The 20,024-nt window shown below is 44.5% G+C and overlaps 1 long non-coding RNA gene across 2 annotated transcripts in view; it reads right to left on the reverse strand.

The window, feature by feature from the left end:
* Nucleotides 1-339: 339 nt before the first annotated feature.
* LOC103348809 (uncharacterized) overlaps nt 340-20,024 on the reverse strand; it is a 34,284-nt gene continuing 14,599 nt past the window's right edge. Inside the window, exons 1-4 of one of the 2 annotated variants that reach the window (XR_007920324.2) lie at nt 7,184-7,327; nt 6,993-7,095; nt 4,699-4,795; nt 340-838 (exon numbers count right to left, since the gene is read on the reverse strand). This is a non-coding gene — a long non-coding RNA (uncharacterized lncRNA). Of the gene's footprint in view, nt 839-4,698; nt 4,796-6,992; nt 7,096-7,183; nt 7,328-20,024 lie in introns of those variants that run through there. The other variant, XR_011387170.1, reaches the window with a different exon arrangement.

A 20,024-nucleotide genomic window follows, 5' to 3' on the forward strand; every position in this document is an offset into this window, starting at 1 on the left:
AATTTGTCATCCCAAGTAATGTCTAGTCTCATATGCATCAGCACTTCCTCTGTGCCGCCTCTTCCATGGAGCCTCCTACTGCTTCTCCCTTTGGCTCACCCACCCCACACTCCATACCATCTATTCTCCATACAGCAGCCAGAACAACCTTTTCAAAAATTCAAATGGATTGCTCCTCTCCAATAGCTCTTTATCAGCGTTGAGAATAAAGTCCAGTCCTTCCCACGGCCCTCAGGTCCCTGCTTCTCTCTCCTACCTCACTTCCTTATAGTTTCCTCCTCCTCAAAATACTGTATTTATTCACGCATTCATTCATTTATCTGAAAAGCGGGGGGGGGGGGGGGGGGGAGAAGCAAAGAAAGAGATCTCATCTGCTGGTTTACTTCCCAAATGCCTGCAACAGCTGAAGCTGGGCTGGGCTGAAACCAAGAGCCAGGAGCCAGGAACTCCATCCAGGTCTCCCATGTGGGTTGCATGGTTCCAATTACATGAACCATCACGACTGCATCCCAGGGTGCATGTTAACAGTTAGCTGGATGGGAAGCAGAGGCGACTCAACTCCAGGCATTCTGATATGAGATAAGGGTGTAGCAAGCAGCACTGTAGCCTCTGCACCTTAACCGCTACAAAAACACCCACCCCTGTGTACGCTCCCTCCTCCAGTCAGGCTGACCTGCTCAGTACATTAGAAACGTACGGAGTTTATGCCCAGCTCAAGTCCGCTGCAACTGCTCTTTCTTCTGCTTGGATTCATCCTCCTTCCCCAGTTCTCACGTTTGCTTCCAGATAGTCACTTGATTTGGGGTTTTGCTCAAATGTCACTTTCCTCAGACATGACCTTAAATATATAACAACAGCAGATATTTCAACTCCTCACTCTGTCTTCTCTTCAAGAAATTTGTCCTCCTAGCTCATGTTAATAACCCACATTTTGTTCAATATGTATCTTTGTTTCTGTTTTATTCCCCCAGTAAAAATAAATTCCAGGTGGTTTGTCCATCTTGTTAATTGCTCCCATCCTGGTGTCTAGAACAAAGCCTGTCATATAGTAAATACATAACAAATATTTGCTGAATGAAGGAAAGCCTATCCTGGAAGAGTTCCTGTCCCATCTTAAGAGGCAAACTTGGAAACAACTGTGGTCCCACCTTAGGATGGTGTTGTGATAGTAGAGGTCTGAAGATTTTTAAAACTTGGGTAACTTAATTACCTTTATCCTCATAAGAATACAGAACGGCGGATGTCCTGGGGTGGAATCTGGGCTTGTGCTGGGCAGCAAGAGCTCTAATACTTAGCCTCAGGTCACCATGGCCTGCATCTACAAGACCCTCCACTTCAGTCCCGTGATGACCAATGGGTGCTGCACTCTCAAGTGTTAGCCTCAGGGGCTGGCGCTGTGGCACAGCGGGTTAACTCCCTGGCCTGCAGTGCTAGCATCCCATATGGGTGCTGGTTCTAGTCCCGGCTGCTCCACTTCTGATCCAGCTCTCTGCTGTGGCCTGGGAAAGCAGTAGCAGATGGCCCAGGTGCTTGAGTCCCTGCATCCGCATGGGAGACCCGGAAGAAGCTCCTGGCTCCTGGCTTCGGATCAGCGCCACTCTGGCCATTGCGGCCAATTGGGGAGTGAACCAGCGGATGGAAGACCTCTCTCTCTCTCTCTCTCTCTCTCTATCTATCTATCTCTATCTCTGCCTCTCCTCTCTGTGTAACTCTGACTTTCAAATAAATAAATAAATCTTTTTAAAAAATGTTAGACTGTTGTTGCTGGGTCACCAGGTTTGGGCAAGGGCAGCAGCAGCCTCAGGAAGGCTCGGCCAAGTGCTCCTGCAGGTGAGGGGCGCACACTGCTCCCACTCATTGAGCAGATTAAATCAATTAAAGATTTATTTTTTTCATTTATTTGAAAGGCAGAGTTACAGAGAGACAGAGGCAGAGAGAGAGACAGAGAGAGAGAATCTTCTATCCCCTGCAACAAACAGAGCTGGGCTGATCCAAAGCTAGGATCCAGGAGTTTCTTCTGAGCTTCCCACTTGGGTGCAGGGGCCCAAGGACTTGGACCATTTTCTGTTGTTTTCCCAGACACATTAGCAGGGAGCTGGATGGGAAGTGGAGCAGCCAGGACTCGAACCGGCGCCCATATGAGATGCAGTGCTGCTGGCACTGCAGGCAGCAGCTTTACCCTCTACACCACAGTGCTGAACCCTTGAGCTAATTTTTACCAAGCATCTTCTCTGTGTCAAACATTGCCTCAGGTGTGCGGACATGGGGGTTCACCAGATATTCTCCCTGCCCTGGAGGAACTTCAAAAAATAAAGAAAACTAATTAAGCCAGTTAACATCGACTGAGTACTAGTGATGGGCCAGGTCTCTTCTGTGCATTTTGTTTTGTAGGCTTGTATCTGATTCCAATATTTATTAGCTGAATGAATGGGGGAGAGCTGTAGTCTCAGCTTCTCCATCTTCTCTAAAATCAGGCCACATACAGTTTTTTGAGAATAGGAGACTCGGAGATGAGTCACACAGGCTCCCTACGCTGTGGACCATAATTTATAGTAAACAGTAATGACATAAAGCTAACCAAGAACACCGACTGAACACTTAGTGTGTGCTAAGCACTCCACAGGCCTGGTTTCATTTTTGCAGACACTGTTTGTAGCTTTCCTCTGTTACCTGCCACGCAGACAAGTTCCTTTCACCTTTTTGGATCTTAGCGCTCTCTCTGCAAAATGGTAACAACAATGGAAACTGTGTCATTAGGAATGCAAGAGGAGGCATAATGTCTAGGAGAAGGAAGAGGAATAGTGGCCCTCCACGTCTGCACAACGTCCTTCTCTGTGGCCCTAAGTAGTGGTTTCCTACTTTGTCTAGCCATCAGTTGACAATTCACACTGGGCTGAGTTCATACCTGCTCCTCCTTGTACCCTCTGAGCCTTGGCTAGGAGGTCACCCATGTGTGCCCACCTCTCTCTTCCCTTGTTCAAAACCTCTCCCAGGTGGCCCTTTGTCTGCTGCGAAAATAGATTCCTAGTTATTCTGCGCCACCAAACACGCTCAGACTTGTCAAGTCCCAGGGGAGGTAAGACTTAAATGCAGGCCCGGGGCCTACTCCAATGTATAATATGCTTGCATTTTTGGTATCATTTGCATATAACTTTTAATTTTCTTAAGCTTACTTATTTATTTACTTATTTTTAATTGAAAGGCAGAGTGACAAAGAAAGAGAGAATCTTACATACAATGGTTTACTCTCCAAATGCCTGCAGCTCCAGGGGCTGGGCCACTCCAAAGCCAGGATCTGGGAACTCTATCTGGGTCTCCTATGTGGGTGGAAGAGACCCAAACACTTGAGCCATCATCTACTACCTTCCAGATGTGCATTAGCCTGAAGCTGGGAGAAGGAGAGGTGAGACACAAACCCAGGCACTCAGATATGGGATGCAGGCCTCCTAAGCAGTGGCTTAGCACATTGTATCACAATGCCCACCCAATATGTGATTTTTAATCTGTGTAACTAATTAATAGTTTTCCATTATTAAAAAATTAAATACTAAAGAAATACAAAAGTAGCCTTGAAAGGCTCCTTTTTATGCCTCCTCTTTGAAAATGTGGGGAGCAAACCGGACTAGACTGAGTTACTGGAATTAAGACTTATTCTATGCATCTGCTCTCCCACAATATGGCGCTGGGAGAGAAGTAAACAGCTTCCGCACAGCTGCCTCCAGTTCAACCAATAAACTGTAGGACTTGCTCCTGATTGGAGAGCAGCGTACTCGGCGTGTGGGCAGCCGAGTTGGGATTGGCGGAGGAGGACTATAAAGGAGGAGAGAGACGGCATGCACCAGGAACATCTAAGGGGAACATCTAAGGGGAACACCTGTGCAGCCCCCAGAGAGCCGGCCGGCGGTGTGCTGCTCCCCTGCGGAAGTGGGGAAAGCGGCCAGGGGGAACCGCCCTTCCACGGAGGTGGAAGGGATAGTAGCCAACCCGGGAAGAACCAGCAGCAAACCCGGGGAGGGCCGAGCAGACGAAAGAACAGCGCAGGGTCCTGTGTCGTTCCTCCACGAAGAGGGGGAGCGACAGAAAAAATAAAAAAAATGTTCACTATTTTGAGAGGAAGATGGGTTTTTCCCAATCCTTTATTCTATGCGGTTATATATATAATATTTTATTTATATAATATGTATCATATATGAAACAATACATGGGTTTTTCACTTTGAAAACCTGTCTTCAACTATGGACATTGTGGGACAGCAGGTTAAATTACCACTTGAGATGCTCACATCCCCTATCAGAATGCTTGGTTCTAATCCTGGCTACTGTGTGCTTCCAATACAACTTTCTGCTAATACTTGTGGGAGATAGCAGACGTTGGCCCAAGAACGTAGATTCCCGCTGCCCATATGGGAGATCTGAATGGAGTTCCTGATTTCTGACTGCAGCCTGCCCTAGCTCTAGCTGTTGCAGGCATTTGAGGAGTGAACCACAGGATGGAGATCTTCCTGGATGTCTTTCTGTCTCTGTCACTTGGCCTTTTAAATCAATAAATAAGTAAATAAAAAATCATTTTTAAAAATCTGTCTTCAAAAGTTTTCTCATCAGAAGCTATAACTGTACTTGTCTCCTTTCAAACTACTGAGTAGTATTCCATAGCAGAGATGAGGTGTCATTTAGTCATTCCCTAATGGTAGACACTTACCTTTCTTCCAAGTTCTCGATATTGTAAATGCTGCTGCAGTGAATATCCATGTACATCTTTTTGGGTACATATTGCAAGTGTTTCTCTGCAGCTGGTCCTGGAAGCACAGCCGGTAGACAGAACTAAATGCATTCCATTTTAATTTTGCTGGAGGCTGACTTTTTTATTCTGTTTTATTGGTGCTTCTAGATGTTAGGACTCAAACCCAGAAATTTCCCAAAATTGTAGTCAGTTATTTATTAACTAGATCCAAACTAAAGCTAAAATCCATCCAGGATCAAGCCCAACCTTTCTTCTGATGACTGTCCTGTATTCCAGAAAGCAAAGAGCACTTGGTCACAGGTGCAATTTTTTGGACTTCTTAGCTTTCCTGGGACCTGCTGTAAAACTTGAGATCTGTAAAAATTTGTTTTTAATACATGAAAATAAAACTAAGGTACTGAAGTTCATATGGATTTCTTACATACCTATAAAATGTCACGTGGTACCACAAATATGTATCACTTTTATGTTCCAGTTAATTTTTTTAAAAGCTAACATTTACAAAGAAATAAAACCTATATAAATTGGAGCACTGTGTCAACTTCATTAACAATGAATTTAATATTCATGAATGTTGAACTCCGGATTCCCCCAGCTGGAGCGAGCAACACCAGGCCTCTTGGCTGCTCCTTGTCACACGCACAGAAGAGCTAAACCTAGAAAATTCCTTAAAGGCTTCTTTTCCCCTTTCTTAGTCTGGAGTCTTTCTAAAAGGGGGTTCTTTTGTGCTGCTAACTCAGGAAGTAACAAGTTTAGCTGACAGCAGTTTGGGGCTGTGTCTCCCTTTCCCAGGAGGGGGCAGTATTGAGGAGAGAACCGCATCTTTCCAGGGCCAAGGCGAGGGATAAATTCTTCAGTCTTCCTGGAGATTCTATGTGTGAAAGGGAGCAAGATCTGAAGGAGAACAGTCCCAAACCACTGGTGAATGGATGGGGCCTGGGCTGTGGGTCACAAATTCCCTGTTGTGGGGATGCTGTGGCAAACACTGCGCTGGATCTCTCACTGGCTTCAGTTTCTATTCTGAGCATCAAGCGCTTTTCCAGTGTCCTTGTTTTCCTCTAGTGCTTAATTCCTAGCAATGACAGTGCAGCCTACTCCTCTAGTGCTTAATTCCTAGCAATGACAGTGCAGCCTACTCCTCTAGTGCTTAATTCCTAGCAATGACATTGCAGCCTACTCTTTTTTCATAATAAAAGTGTCATATTTCAGCAGCACTTTGGGTTAAATAGTCCTTGTGGGATAGTCTGGGAACCCAATCAACAGCAGTGTTAATATGGGAAAATGTATTCAAGGTTTCCAGCAATGGACTTGTGATGAATCTTTGGGCCCTCTTCACTGGGACCACGTAGGAGATGACTAGGCAATGCTGTCTTTCAAAAAAGTTGCTGATTCTCTAGAAAATATCCCAGTCCAGGGAGTTTTTCCTTCCGGGTTTCTCTGTAATAAGTGCTATGTGGGATGCTGTATGGATGGACCCTGCTACATTAGGTTGTTTTTAAGCCATTGATTGTGTACTTTACAAAGTGATTCGTGTAGTGTGGCAATTTGCAAGGATGGAAAGTGTGAAGTGTGTCTAAGAATACAAACATCCTGTTTGGCTAATTCGGCCCCAACGCACTGCCTCAGAGTTATTAGTGATCTTTCTGCAGCCTGGTACCCTGCCTAGGGCCTTTAAAAGTAAAATGGATTAAACTCTATTCAAATTCTACGCACTGCCTCAATACTCCCCACTCTTCTCCTTATGAAAATTGCCTAATGGTAAAAATCTCCTGGGGACAGTGCTGTGGCTCAAAGGGTTAAGCTGCTACTTGCAACAGCAGCATCTCATATGAGTGCCACTTCCAGCCCTGGCTGCTCTACTTCCTATCCATCTTCCTGCTAATGCACCTGGAAACAGTGGAAGATAACCCAAGTGCTTGGACCCCTGCATCCATGTGGGAGAGCCAGATGGAGTCCCAGGCTCCTGGCTTTGACCCAGCCCCAGCCCCAGCCCCAGTCATTGTGACCATTTGGGGAATAAGCTAGCAGACAGAAGCTCGCTCTCTCTCTCTCTCTCTCTCTCTCTCTCTCTCAGCTTGTCTTACCCTCTCTCTCTGTGTGTCACTCTGCCTTTCAAATAAATAAAATAAATCTTCAAAAGTATTTTTTAAAATCCTCTTCATAGATGTGTTCAGGATCTAGTGACCTCAGTTTCCCCCATTATTAGGCAGTGGAGGTTGAATTGTGGTCATCAGCCGAGAGTCCCCACTTACCCACATGCAGGAAAACTCCAAGGTAGAAGTCCAGGTTCACCAGCGGATTTCAGGGTTTGAGAAAGCTTCTCAGATGCCATATGTTTACTTATCTGAAATAAAACTGCACAGAAAAAAATGAAAACATCAAATGTCTCTTGCTTTTGGCTGAAATTGTATAAATTCATCACGAATTGAGACCCTGGCCATACGGAGATGAGGAAGAGATGGTCTCTGTCCCCAGGGTTTTCACAGTCTAACAGGATACTTGGTAAGGACTCCACACATGCTTGTGGAATTAAATTCGGAGCCAAGAACCTCTCGAGGTGATTGCATTCGATGTCATCATTGGCTGTGAGAACCCTTAGTCCTCACTGGTCTTGGCCCTACGGATAGAGCCCTGTCCCTCCTCAGAAGGAGATGAACAGCTGCCAACATCTTTTGTTCTGAGGAGCCCAGCGAGCTTTTCCCACACGTCTGCTGCTATCTCCCCATAGCTTGACCTGAAGTTCTCACCTTAACAACCCTTTTTTGGGTTAAGCTACTGTTCCCATTTCAAATAAAGATTCTCTTCTTCTTACAATAGGACGATGTCCAAATAAACCCATCATAAGTTGAAAATATTATAATTTGAAAATGCATTGGAAACATCTAACCTGCTGAACATCACAGTTGGGTGGCGCAACACACTGCAGGGTATTTATGGTTTTCCTCAATGATTGCAGGGCTGACTGTGGATCCTACCGCTGATTGCTTGTCAGGGAAAATGAAAAATTCAATACCTGGGGATAAACATTGTGGCACAAGTGCATGTCGGCACCCCTGTCAGAGTGACTGGCCTCTCTTCCCATCTAGCTTCCTGCTAAGGTGTGTAAGAGGCAGTGCACGATGGGTCACATACTGAGTCCTTGCCATTCACATGGGAGAGCCATATGGAGTTCCTGACTCATTTGGTGTGTGAATCAGCAGATGGAAGCTAGCTAGCTCTCTCTCTCTGACACATTCTCTATTTGTTGTTTCGCCTTTCAAATAAATTTAAAAAAACACTTTTTTTTACAGAATTGGAAATTTGAACTAGTTCTATAGAATGCCTATCATTTTCCTACCATTGTAGAATTGAAGAGTGGTTAGCTGAGCCACTGCGAGCTAGGAACCATCTGTACATAAGTTGGTAGGAAGGGAGGAAGAAAGCTGTGTGTTTCAAGTGCATGGATATATGGGTGTGTGGTGTTTAGTGGTTATCAAGGAGAAGAGTAGAGAGACTCAATTTCTCTAAGCCTCTTTTTTCATTATTGAGTCACAGACATTTACTATAGATTATCTCCTTGTTGCTTGGGAAGCTCTGCAATCATTGCTTTGAGGATATAGGAACCGAATGGCACTGGGTGAAGACTCTCAGGCATGATGCTGACACACTGTAGTACTACACTGTTGAAGCCAGCAGCCACCAGCCATATGTGGCTCTTGAGCCCTTGGAATTCAGCTAGTTCAAATTGAGATAAGACAGTGAATTGGGGGGGGGGGGGTGGCTAATATAAAATATCTCAATAATTGTTGGCCTTGATTATATTGTGAAAATATTTTGCCTGTATTTGGTTAAATCAAATACATTATTAAATTTAATTCAACGTATTTATTTTTCTTTTTAAAAGGTGGTTGGTAGAACAATTTAAGTAACATACATGATATCCCATTTAAATTGGTCTGTGCTGCTCCAGTGGCTAAGAGAATAGACCCCACCCTAGAGGGCGCTGAAGCCCAGTGAATGGACAGAGGTGTGACAGGAAGGAGACTGCCAAGGCAGAAATGTCACCGGGAGAGAAGGGTGGTGGCCCCAGCGCAGGCGAAATAGCAAAGCCTCCCCCACGTGTCGGGTTGGCAGCCTGGCTACGCACACAGGGATTTCCAGCCTGGCAGTAGGCTGACTTCCTTCACGTGGATTCCTGTCCTAGAGGAATAGAGATTTGATTAGAAATTAGTTTCCAAGGTGACCCTTGCACCTCTGATTCCTGGTTCTACCTGTGGACTTTGCGTTCTAGATTACCAAGTTGTTCCATATAAGCTCAATATCGCATTTGAATTGAAATACAAATTTCAGATAATATATTTGATGTGTAGGAGTTTTTGGTACCATTTTCCTAAACTGACTCTGTGGATCAATGCATAGACATTGATATCAAAGCAGGAATAACTGGATTCCGCATAGCAGTTTACTGTTTTCAATGTCCTTTTCAGCAAATTATCACTTTTTATTGTCACAACATCTTGTGAGGCATGCGAAGCATGTATAGATTTTTATCCATATGTTATAGCAAAGAAACCAAAAAGAAAAAGTTGCCTTGACCAGCATTTGAAATCTGTTAAGTGACAGAATTGGGGGTGGATCATGGAAAATCTGACTGGTTACCTTGGCTTTAGTCTTTGGTGACTTCTGCTGTTCCTAGAGGGTTACTAAGGTGAGGTGGGTGAAAGAGGTCTACAGCTTCCTGAATTCAAGCCAGTCAGGCCCCTTAAATATCAGGAAAGAAGTTAATGGGGCTTGGCTGTCAAGATTAGAAAGCTGCTCTGTCAGAATCTAGGGAGGGGGACTAATTGGAGCACTGCTTTGCACTCAGCGGGAATGCTTTGAAGTCAGTGCTTCTGTTTAATTCCTCCAGCAACCTCCCTGGCGGCCTTTGGGAAAAACTAGCCTGTTCTTCCATAGTCAGAGAGGTTATTATAAGTTACAGACAGAGCCCCGTGGAGGAAATGGGGGCCAACTTCAGGGTAGGGCAGGGGCATAAACCAGACCAAGGGAAAGCTGAAATAATGGTTGTAAGAGTTCTCCTAGCAGTAGAGTGGTGGGATGAAGATGATGCTAATGACAATGACAGTGGTAGTAATAGGAGCCTAGATTCATCTGGTGGGGGTGGTATGATCTAGAAGCATTAGAGGGACTGGATCCAGGTTGCCTCAGTTTCCACCCTTGTTTGAATTAAGGCAGTGGGTCCTGAGATAACAGTGAAGAGCAAGCAGGAGATATAAGGTAGAGGAGTTAGGAGATCAGAAGGGGAGGGGAAATGTCAACAATTCAGGTCAATGCCACACGTTATCTTGTTGGTCTTGTCCACACTTTTGTGATAGGTTTGGAGATTACCCTGATCACTGACATGTTGAAAAAATAGGTTCAGCTGCTTGCCTAGATTCTAGAAAATCACTGCACAAACTTGGAACTAGAGTCACTCATCACAGTGATTGCATTCAAGGAGACTCAAGAGATGGTCTTGCCCAATGTCTTCATTTTATATATAAGGAGATCCAGAGATGGAGAAATACTTGCCATGTATCACATGGCTAGGAATGACGTGGGCTAAGCAGGAGAGGAAGTGAAGTGTCCATATCATGTTCAAAAATAAGGGCTATGGAATCACGTCTGGCTTTATACCTGGGCTTGGACAATTAACATTTTGTGTATAACTTTGGGTCACTTATTTAACTTTTCTGATTCCAGTGACTTCATCTGGACAATAGAGGTTTTTTTAAATGACCCTCAAAAGGTTATTGTGAGCATTAAATGGGAAAATAACTGAAACATCTACAAACCATTTGCTTGGAAATATTCAGCAGATGGTAAACACTGTTATTATTACAGCTAAATTTTTCTTCGTATGATTTCAACATTATTTATACAATGTGACTTATCCTAAGCCTGCTCATATCTCTGCATTCCTGGACAGTACCCTATATACTAGCTCTGCTGTGAACTAATGCATGATCAATATGAAGGAATATCATTTTGGGGCAAGAGTGTGCCTGCATCCTATAGCATAGCACCTGCGTTCAAGTCCCAGCTCTGCTTGCAGTTCCAGATTCCTGCTAATGGACACTCCAGGAGGCAGCATGGACTGAGTGATGGCCCAGCTAACTAGGTCCTTGCCACCTGTGTGGGAGGCCCAGATAGAGCTCCCTGCTCCTGGCTTCAGTTCAGCCCAGCCTCAGTTGTTGCTGGCATTTGGGGAGTGAACCAGCAGGTGGATGAACTCCTTCTATCCTTGGCTTGCCTTCTCTATCTCCCTGCCTTTAAATTAAAAACTAATAGTTTTCAAAAGGAATATTGTTTCACAATTCCCCTACCTATAGAATGGTACAAAATGAACTGGGCTTCAGAAAGACTCCTAAGCAGAGTGGGTGAAGCAGGAGAGGAGCTTGCTTCTCCTTCGTGTGATAGTGTGGAGGTAGACGAGGCAGGGTTGGTAGGACATTCTGCCAACCTTAACAGTTGCTTCTCATCTCTGCTGCTCGCATTTTCTCAAACTGGACCAGAAGAAGCATGGCTGACCCTTTTAAAATTGAGACCAGCGGGAGTACCCATAACTTCTCAGATTTAATTGTTAAAACTTAGTCACATGGGCCGGCGCCGAGGCTCGCTAGGCTAATCCTCCGCCTGCGGCGCCGGTATCCCGGGTTCTAGTCCCGGTCGGTGCACTAGATTCTGTCCCAGTTGCCCCTCTTCCAGGCCAGCTCTCCGCTGTGGCCCGGGAGTGCAGTGGAGGATGGCCCAAGTGCTTGGGCGCCTGCACCCGCATGGCAAACCAGGAAGAAGCACCTGGCTCCTGGCTTCGGATCGGCGCAGCGCGCGGGCCGTAGCAGCCATCTGGGGAGTGAACCAACGGAAGGAAGACCTTTCTCTCTGTCTCTCTCTCTCATTGTCTAACTCTGCCTGTCAAAAACAAACAAATAAACAAAAAAACTTAGTTACACGGGCATACCTAGCTGTAAGGGCAGTTAGGAAATGTAGGTGATCACTAGGAAGTCATGTGACCAGATTAATACATGAAAATAATATTAGATGAGACTATCACAAGCTCCTTACTGTTGTAACAATGAAAGTTGCTGTTAACAGAAGTGCTGATATTTCTGGATAGCTATCCACTCTACTTGTCACAAAGAAAAAATTAATAACCTAGAAAAGTATCTTTTAGCAAAACAGTGTGGTTCTAGTTTTGTAATTCTGAAGTGATTTAGAGGGCTGACTTCATAGCACAGTAGGTTAAGCCACTGTTTGCAATGCAACATCCCATATCAGAGCACTGGTTCAAGTCCCAGCTGCTCTGCTTTCGATGCAGCTTTGCGCTAATGGGCCTAGGAAGGCAACAATTGATGGCCCAAGTACTTGGGCCCTTGTCACCCACATGGGAGGCTTGTTTGGAGTTCCAGGCTCCTGGTTTTGGCCCAGTCAGCCCTGGCTGTTATGGTCATTTGGGAAGTGAACCAGAAGATGGACAATCTCTCTGTCTTTTCCTTTCTCTCTTTCACTCTGCCTTTCAAATAAATAAATAAATAAAATAAAACTTCAAAAGCAAACTTGGAGGTTGCTGGGGGTTATACAAAGAATAATAAAGAATTATTGTGAGGCCAACACTGTGGCATAGTGGGTAAAGCCGCCACCTAAAGTGCTGGCATCCCATTTGGACACTGGTTCAAGTCCTGGCTGGTCCACTTCTGATCCAGCTCTCTGCTATGGCCTGGGAAAGCAGTAGAAGATGGCCCAAGTCCTTGGGCACCTGAGCCCATGTGGGAGACCCGGAGGAGGCTTCTGGTTCCTGGCTTCAAATTGGCACAGTTCCTGCCATTATGGCCAATTGTGAAGTAAACCAGCAGATAGAAGACCTCTCTCTGTCACTCTCCGCCTCTCCTTCTCTCTCTGTGTATCTCTGACTTTCAAACATATACATGAATCTTTAAAAAGAAAAAAGAATTATTGTGAGTATTGTGAGGGGCCGGCATTGTGGCATATCAGTTAAAGCCTTCTCCTGCAATGCTGGCATCCCATATAGGTGCCAATTTCAGTCCCCACTGCCCTACTTCTGATCCAGCTCCCCGTTAATGATGTAGTAAAAGTAGCTAAACATGACACAAGTATTTGAGTCCCTGCCCCCTACTTGGGAGATCCAGATGAAGCTCCTCCTAGCTCCTGTCTTTGGCTTGGCAAAGCCTTGGCTAGGGGAGCAAATCAGCAGATAGATCTCTCTCTCTCTCTTTCTCTCTCTCTCTCTCTCTCTCTAACTCTGCCTTTCAAATAAATAAAGACAAAAAATTACTGTGTGAAGGAGTTGGAAAATGAGTAGGAGAACCATGAAACAACTAAAGAAAGTGGTTTGCCAGTGGAGAGGGAAAGTGCCAACAAGGAAGCACTGGGCTGAATTGTGGAGCATGGACGCTTTGTGAGCTTTTGGGGTTACACTCCTTCCCCTGAGGGAGAGGCCCACCCAGTACATGGCTAACCCCAGGGGCACCCCTATACCTGTTCAGTTTGGAAAAGGTTTCAGGGGTTCTCAGTTGGAATCCTTGAGCTTTTTGCGGAAAAACTGAACTGCATTTTCCAGGAGCTCTGTCGGGCACACAGTGCATTTTTAGAACTGCGTTACTCTCGTGCTAACCTTTCGGGATTCCTAACTGAGATCAGACCAATTTGTGAAATGTCAGGTAGTACAGGCCCTGGAAGAAAATGATTTTGATAGGAAAATCCAGACAAGGATTCCAGTGGCTGTGTCCAGACAGTGGGACCTCGGCGGGCCTGCAGGCTGCTCTGTGCCACTTTATGATCAGAACAAGGCCTGATGGAGACTCCCTCAGGAAGGTCTCTCAGAGCTGGCCTTTCCCCCAATCCTGCTGTTGCTGCTTCTCTGGGCTTGGCCCTCTGCTTTCTCTGAAAAGCTTGTTATCATCTCACTGTCCCTGTAAGCGATTGGCTTTTGCTCTTCAAAACCATCCTGCATGTTGTTGCCATGATAGTTCTCCAAAAGTCTTCTCACCATGAGCAGCGACAATGAAATGAAGAAGTCACTTTGAAATGCCTCAAAAGTTGGGGGAAGAGGGCTGCATTGTGGTGCACTGGATTAAGCCACCGCCTGTAGTGCTGGCATCCTAGATGAGGGCTGGTTCAAGTCCTGGCTGCTCCACTTCTGATCCAACTCCCTGCTAATGCACCTAGGAAAAGCAGCAGAGGGTGACCCAAGTGCTTGGGCCCCTGCCACCCATGTGGGAGACCTGGATGGAGTTCCTGGCTCCTGGCTCCAGCCTGGCCCAGCCCTGGCCACTACAGCCATTTGAGGAATGAACCAGTGGATAGAAGACCTCTTTCTTTCTCTTTCTCTCTGCCTTTCAAATAAATAAACCTTAAAAAAAAAAGTTTGGGGAGGGCGGTTGAGAGCTGTGGTGGCTCCGGTTTCTTCGTCATTAAGTCTATATCCTGCAGGCAATGTTTAAGGCCTCTATAAATAATCTTTCTAGCTATTGAATATGCTCTCCCTCAGTTCTTCAGCGTGGGCTCTGAAGGAAAACCCAGCCAGCTTGCCCACAGCACCAGCGTCTGCTCCTGTCGAACCTTATCCTCACAGCCTACTTAAGACTTACTCAGCCTTCCAGATGCAGTTATAATTTTACCCTCTTGGACTATTTTAACTCTTAAGCATAGCTGTCACTTCTAGGACATTTTATTCTTGCCTGTGCCACATCTCTTGGAAATTTGATGACGTCCTTTCGGTCATTGCCAATTGTTTTGAAAACCTCGAGTGAATCTTGTCTCCTAAATGCATCCCAAGTTCCTTCAGGACAAGGGTGAAATCTTGTGAATTCCTCGCTTTCTTCACACCATCTGGCATAGTTTTAAACACATCACAGGTAGTCGACTGATAATTATGTCTTGGAAACTTCACGCCTTAGTGAAGTATATGAAGTCATATACGTCAGACCTCTATGTCATCCTTTCTACAAATCCTTGTAGGAGGACTTCATAGGGATGGTTGTCATAAATACAAAGGAACTGAAAGCTAAAGGGGTTCTGAAATGTCAGTAATAAGTTATGTGGCCTTGGAAAAGATCAACATTGCCCTGACCTGCTGGCCAACCACTCTCCCTGTGACTCCTGCTAGCAATTCGGCGACTACCCTGGTGAGATCGTCTTATGTCCTTCTCTGTCTCTGAACTTCTTTGTCTATACCAGGTTCCTTCCTCCAACCTTGGTGGACACTTTGGTCACTTTTCTCATTTGCATCAGCATTGGAAGCTCTCCTTTTGCCATAGAAGCAGGCCCAAATGCTGTCCGTGGGATACAGAACCCATTTCCAAGCCCTGAAATTCTAAATAGGCAACTCCTCTGCATATTCATGTCACTATAAAGCATGAACTTGCTACCTTGTGCATATGGCTATAAAATTACTGTTTGGGGGCTGGTGCTGTGGTGCAGCTGGTTAAGCCCCTGCTTGCAAAGCTGGCATCCCGTATCAGCGGCTGAGACTCCTTATTGGCACTGATGCGAGTCCCAGCTGTTCCACTTCTGATCCAGCTTCTTGCTAAAATGTCTGGGAAGGTAGCAGATAATAACTCAAGTACCTGGGTTCCTTCCACTCATGGGGGAGACAGGGATGGAGTTCCTGGCTCCTGGCTGTTGTGGCCATTTGAGAAGTGAACAAGCAAGTGAAATCTTTCTCTCTATCTCTCTTTCTCTATGACTTGCTTTGCCTTTAATATAATAAATGAATGTATGAAGCTTTCAAATACAATTTCTGTTTGCTTAATCATATATTTTGTCCCTCATCTGCATGTGCAAGATATGATTCTATTAATAGCTGATCTTAGATTGTAGGCTCTGAGTGGGTGCAAGGTTGTTATTTTAATGTTCCTAGAGCAGGTTCTAGTTGTTCTAATGCACCTTAAAATGATTGCTGAATAGTGCCTTTAAGCAAGATCATGTTCATAAAAACTCATCTCTGACTTCGTACTGTTAAGCTAATGATGGAACCCACTAAAAGGAAAAACTGAGTAGCTCTGATCTTAGCGAAGACCTACCTGTAATTAACAGTGAGAGTTCTCTGAATTCACTTTTAAAATGTTTATTTATTTTCATTGTATTTGAAAGACAAAGAGACAGAGAGATCTGTCATCTTTTCCTTCCCTCCCAAAATGGCTGGAACAGCTAGGCTGAAACCAGTAGTCAGGAATTCAATCTGGGTCTCTCATTAGGATGGCAGGGACCCAAGTACTAGAGGCATCATCTGCTGCCTACCAGGGTGCACAACAGCAGAAGCAGAGGAGCCAGGATGCACACCAGACATGTAATATGAGATGCAGGCATTCCCAGCTGTGACAAACACCCACCCTTGAAGTAGCTTGTGAGAGTGAAATGTGGATGACAGTAGCACCTGTCTCAGAGTATTATTGTGGGATTAAATAACACACATAGAATGCCTAGTAACATTCATGGTTGTAGTTGTTTTCATTATTCCTTAAGATAGAAAGCAGCTGAGCAATACAGCAGATGAACCAATGACTTCTCAATGTATTTGTTGGACTGGACAGGACCTGTGATCCCTGTTTTAAGGTCCCTGATGTCAACCTTTCAGTAAATTCAGTTTGGTGGCTGCTATCCAGAGCCATCCCATCTTACCTCTTATTTCTTCCTAACCCCAACTAAAAACACCCACAGAAGTGATAAAAACAAATGGCTGTTTTGCAGGAGGGGAGGGAAAAAAGAGAGTTGCTGCCTGAAGCTCTATAGTTCCATTTTAGTTTATAGTAGTTCAGTTGTCCAAAGAGCTCGAGGATTTTCATCTTGGCACAAGGCTTCCAAGCCTGGCGTCCTCCCTTAAGCTGCCTATGAGTATTGATTGGTAAAGAGCAATCAATTTGTGTTTGGTTTGTGGGAGTGAACACTGTCTCCAAGGTCACTGCCATTTTATTGTCTGAATGTTTCAAACAGACATAAATATCTAGGCATAGCTCACAAAGGACAAAATGTGGAATCAAAGAGAAACCCAGACTCAGCAGCCTCCTGGGTGTTTCCCTTTTGACTTCTCTTCCTGGGCCTCACAACTCTGCATTTTAATAACCTACCCCTGGAGTCAAAGGCAATGGTAGGCCAGGTGTATAAAGAGCCTGCCGACAGCTGAGTTGGCTTAATGTGTGGACTTTGAGAAATCCTTAGAAAAGAGACACAAAGCCACAGGGGGGAGGAAGTGGGTCTTTAGCTGTAACTCCTACAATCTGTTCCGCTCTTGCTGGACTGGAATGGCAGCTCTTTTGAGCTCCTGCAGAGCCCCTGGGTTTCCCATTTGGTTCTGCAGGTCAGTGAAGGGAACGGTTTGGCTTGCTAGCCTGTGCCTCTCTGCTTTTTCACTACCCCCTCCTGGGGCTGCTAGTAATCTCAGTATAGCCACAAGAACACAGCCTGAGAAAAATCTGACAAGGAGTACAGTATGGAATTTAGAAACTGGATGGACAATATTGTCCAACCCAATCAGGTATAACCATTTTCTTGCCTAAAGCCAAATTATTTTATATACAAAGAAATGAAAATGTTTTCTTTGTCAACATCAAAATAATAATAATAATAATAATAATAGCTGCTGTGCATGTTTAATGCAGAAGAGGGAGAGAGGTGTGTCTCAGAATAAGCCTGGGATCTTCCCACACATTTGGTGTGATGCTGTGTGTCCCTGTGGCAAGAATCAAAGAGCAGAGGTTACAGTCCAAGGCTCTTTTCTCTCCTCTGAGGCGGGACAGCATGGTGGAAAGGTCTGTACGACTGAGTTGGAAATGACCTCCCAGCGTGTGATCCTGGTAACCCCATGCCCTCCTTGCCACACTGAGTAGCCTCTGATACAGGGGAAAAAACGCTGCAAAAAAGGCTGAGGGAAAGATGACTGAAAGACGCTTGGCAAAATCTGAGAACATTCATTGTTGATGAAGGCATGGGGTTGTTTATTTTACCTGAAAGAAAATGGATCTGAGAGAACAAGGTAAGCCAACCTCCAGCTCTTGTTCAAATCCAGTAATGTGTGGTGTGAATATTAGAAAGACAGCCCATTGGAGCAGCAATTCCTGCACTGTAATAATACAATGAACATTTTCAGAGCTTTTATCATGACCCAGGAACTGTACTAAATAACTTACATGTGGTAGTTCATTGAATCCTCACAACTGAATGGCACACCTATTTGTATTATCCCCATTTGACAGACTTGGCAAATGAAGCTCAGGGTAAGTTGACTTCCCCAAAAGTTACACGGCTTTTATGTGGCAAAGACAGAACTGACTTATTCCATAGGGTTAAAATCTGAAGGCGTAATTCTTTATTTCTTCCAATATTTATAGAAACTTTAAGGCTTTTTAATAGTCATTTCAGGGAGAGTGGTAGTAGTGTTTAAATAATTGAATTCTTTTTAAAAGAGAGGTATTTCCTGCCCTGGCTCCAAACACACACTGACACAACCTTCCTAAAGGTGGACATAGTTCTTTCCCCCCCTTAACTGCACTTCCCGATCAACACCTGCTTTGCCTCTACTCTTCCCTCAGGTGGGGAGAAAGGTGGAGGCAGTAGCCCAGATACTTCCTTCCTGGCACCTCTTACCCAGTTTCTGCTAAGGGGATGCCCAGAATTTAGCCTCAAGACTGGGTCCATGACTGGGATTCAAAGGAAGATCTTGCATGGGCAACACAAACCATCTTAGGAAGGAGGCTGGGGGAGGGGGAGGAAGTCTCTTCACCACACCATTCCCCCTGCTCCAACACACACAAGCCAGAGGGTAAACAAGTGGCATTAGGAGCTGGGATTTCCTGGAAGATGGTGCTAAATCTAGAGGATTGAGATAAATTAATAGAAAGTTGGGACGGCAAAATGTTCCATTCTTCTTGGAGTAGAGAGAGAAAGCAGGAAAAATGAAGTAGCTAACATGCAGTTGTATTTAGAAGGCACCATGGTAAATCTTCCCTGTTATTCAACGCAGCTCACCCATACAGAGTGCCAAGCGAGAGGAAGTCTGAGGTTTGTTTTCATTCATTTATTTTCAGCTTTGCTGTAGACACTGTTGTGTGTGGTAATTCCTAGGCAGATGTTACAATGTGGAATTTCGCCGGGTGGTTTAGTTGGCATTTTTTGACAGGACATGGATTAAAAGTCTTTCTCCTTTGAGACAAGTTCAGTGACTGAGGCTGAACGGAGCCCTGTTTTGAAATACACTCCTGAAAAGCCGAAGGCAATCAGAGCAGCCTTATTTTCCATGTTGTCATGTGTCTGCTGTGAACCATCAGAGGTTTAGGCCGTAGGAAGCCCAGAGACAACGCAGGAGGGAAGACACCCCCCTGGCCCAGGAGAGCTCAGCAAGTGCCAGTCTGCAGGGGCTCCGTGGAGTACAGGGTTGTGTGTTTGGACACAACTGTGGGTGTTCTGTTTCCTTCCCCGTGAACCTCCTCTTTTCCTCCTGCTTCCATTTTTGGAGGTTACCAGGAAACTTGGTGCTTTCTGACTTTTAAAAAGGTGAAATTGGAAGGGCGAATAAAATGACAGGGTGGGGGAAGAGATCAACTCTGTATGGGTTGATCAGCAGAGTGGGCTCAATGTCAACCCATTATGAATTTCAGTAAGCAATACTCCTAGATTATCAATTTTATCAGCGAAATGTAATTTTTTGTGTGTGATAGAATAAGTATTGCACATCTCAGCCAACCTATGCTTTTCCTTCTTCCACCCGGTTCCCAAAGGACTTTGAAGAAGAGAAGTCAATAAATCAATTGCTACCTTGTCCAATACCCATTTCAATGACATCACAGCACCATTTGCTAAAGATTGGACATTAGTTACCGAAAGAGACTGAGACATTTCCATTTGATAATGTATCTTTGCTGTTGTGAACAAGAATACAAAAAGAAACAGTGAAGTGGCCTTGTGAATAATAATTTTAGTGTCGACCTTATTAAAATACAAAAAGAGGTTAATTATAGAGAGGATGATAAAATATTTATATGCCAGGGTTTACTATAAACCAGTGCGTAGAATTTTCTGGGTTTATCCTATAATGTTTCATTCAAAAAATGTTGTTAGATCAAGTTTTTAGAAACTAGATTTTATTTATTTCAAATCTGATTTTATAAATTTTTATACTAATCTCTTTTGGTCCTTAAAAATGACATCAAAAAGAAAAGAAAAAGAAGAAAAAATGACATCAGAACTCAATACTTAAACATTTGTTAGGTCTGATTTTTGGAGAGAAATTACACAACTTGGAAAACTATCTA

Source organism: Oryctolagus cuniculus, chromosome 3 (genome assembly GCF_964237555.1).
Source record: "Oryctolagus cuniculus chromosome 3, mOryCun1.1, whole genome shotgun sequence".
NCBI classification, from domain to species: domain Eukaryota; kingdom Metazoa; phylum Chordata; class Mammalia; order Lagomorpha; family Leporidae; genus Oryctolagus; species Oryctolagus cuniculus.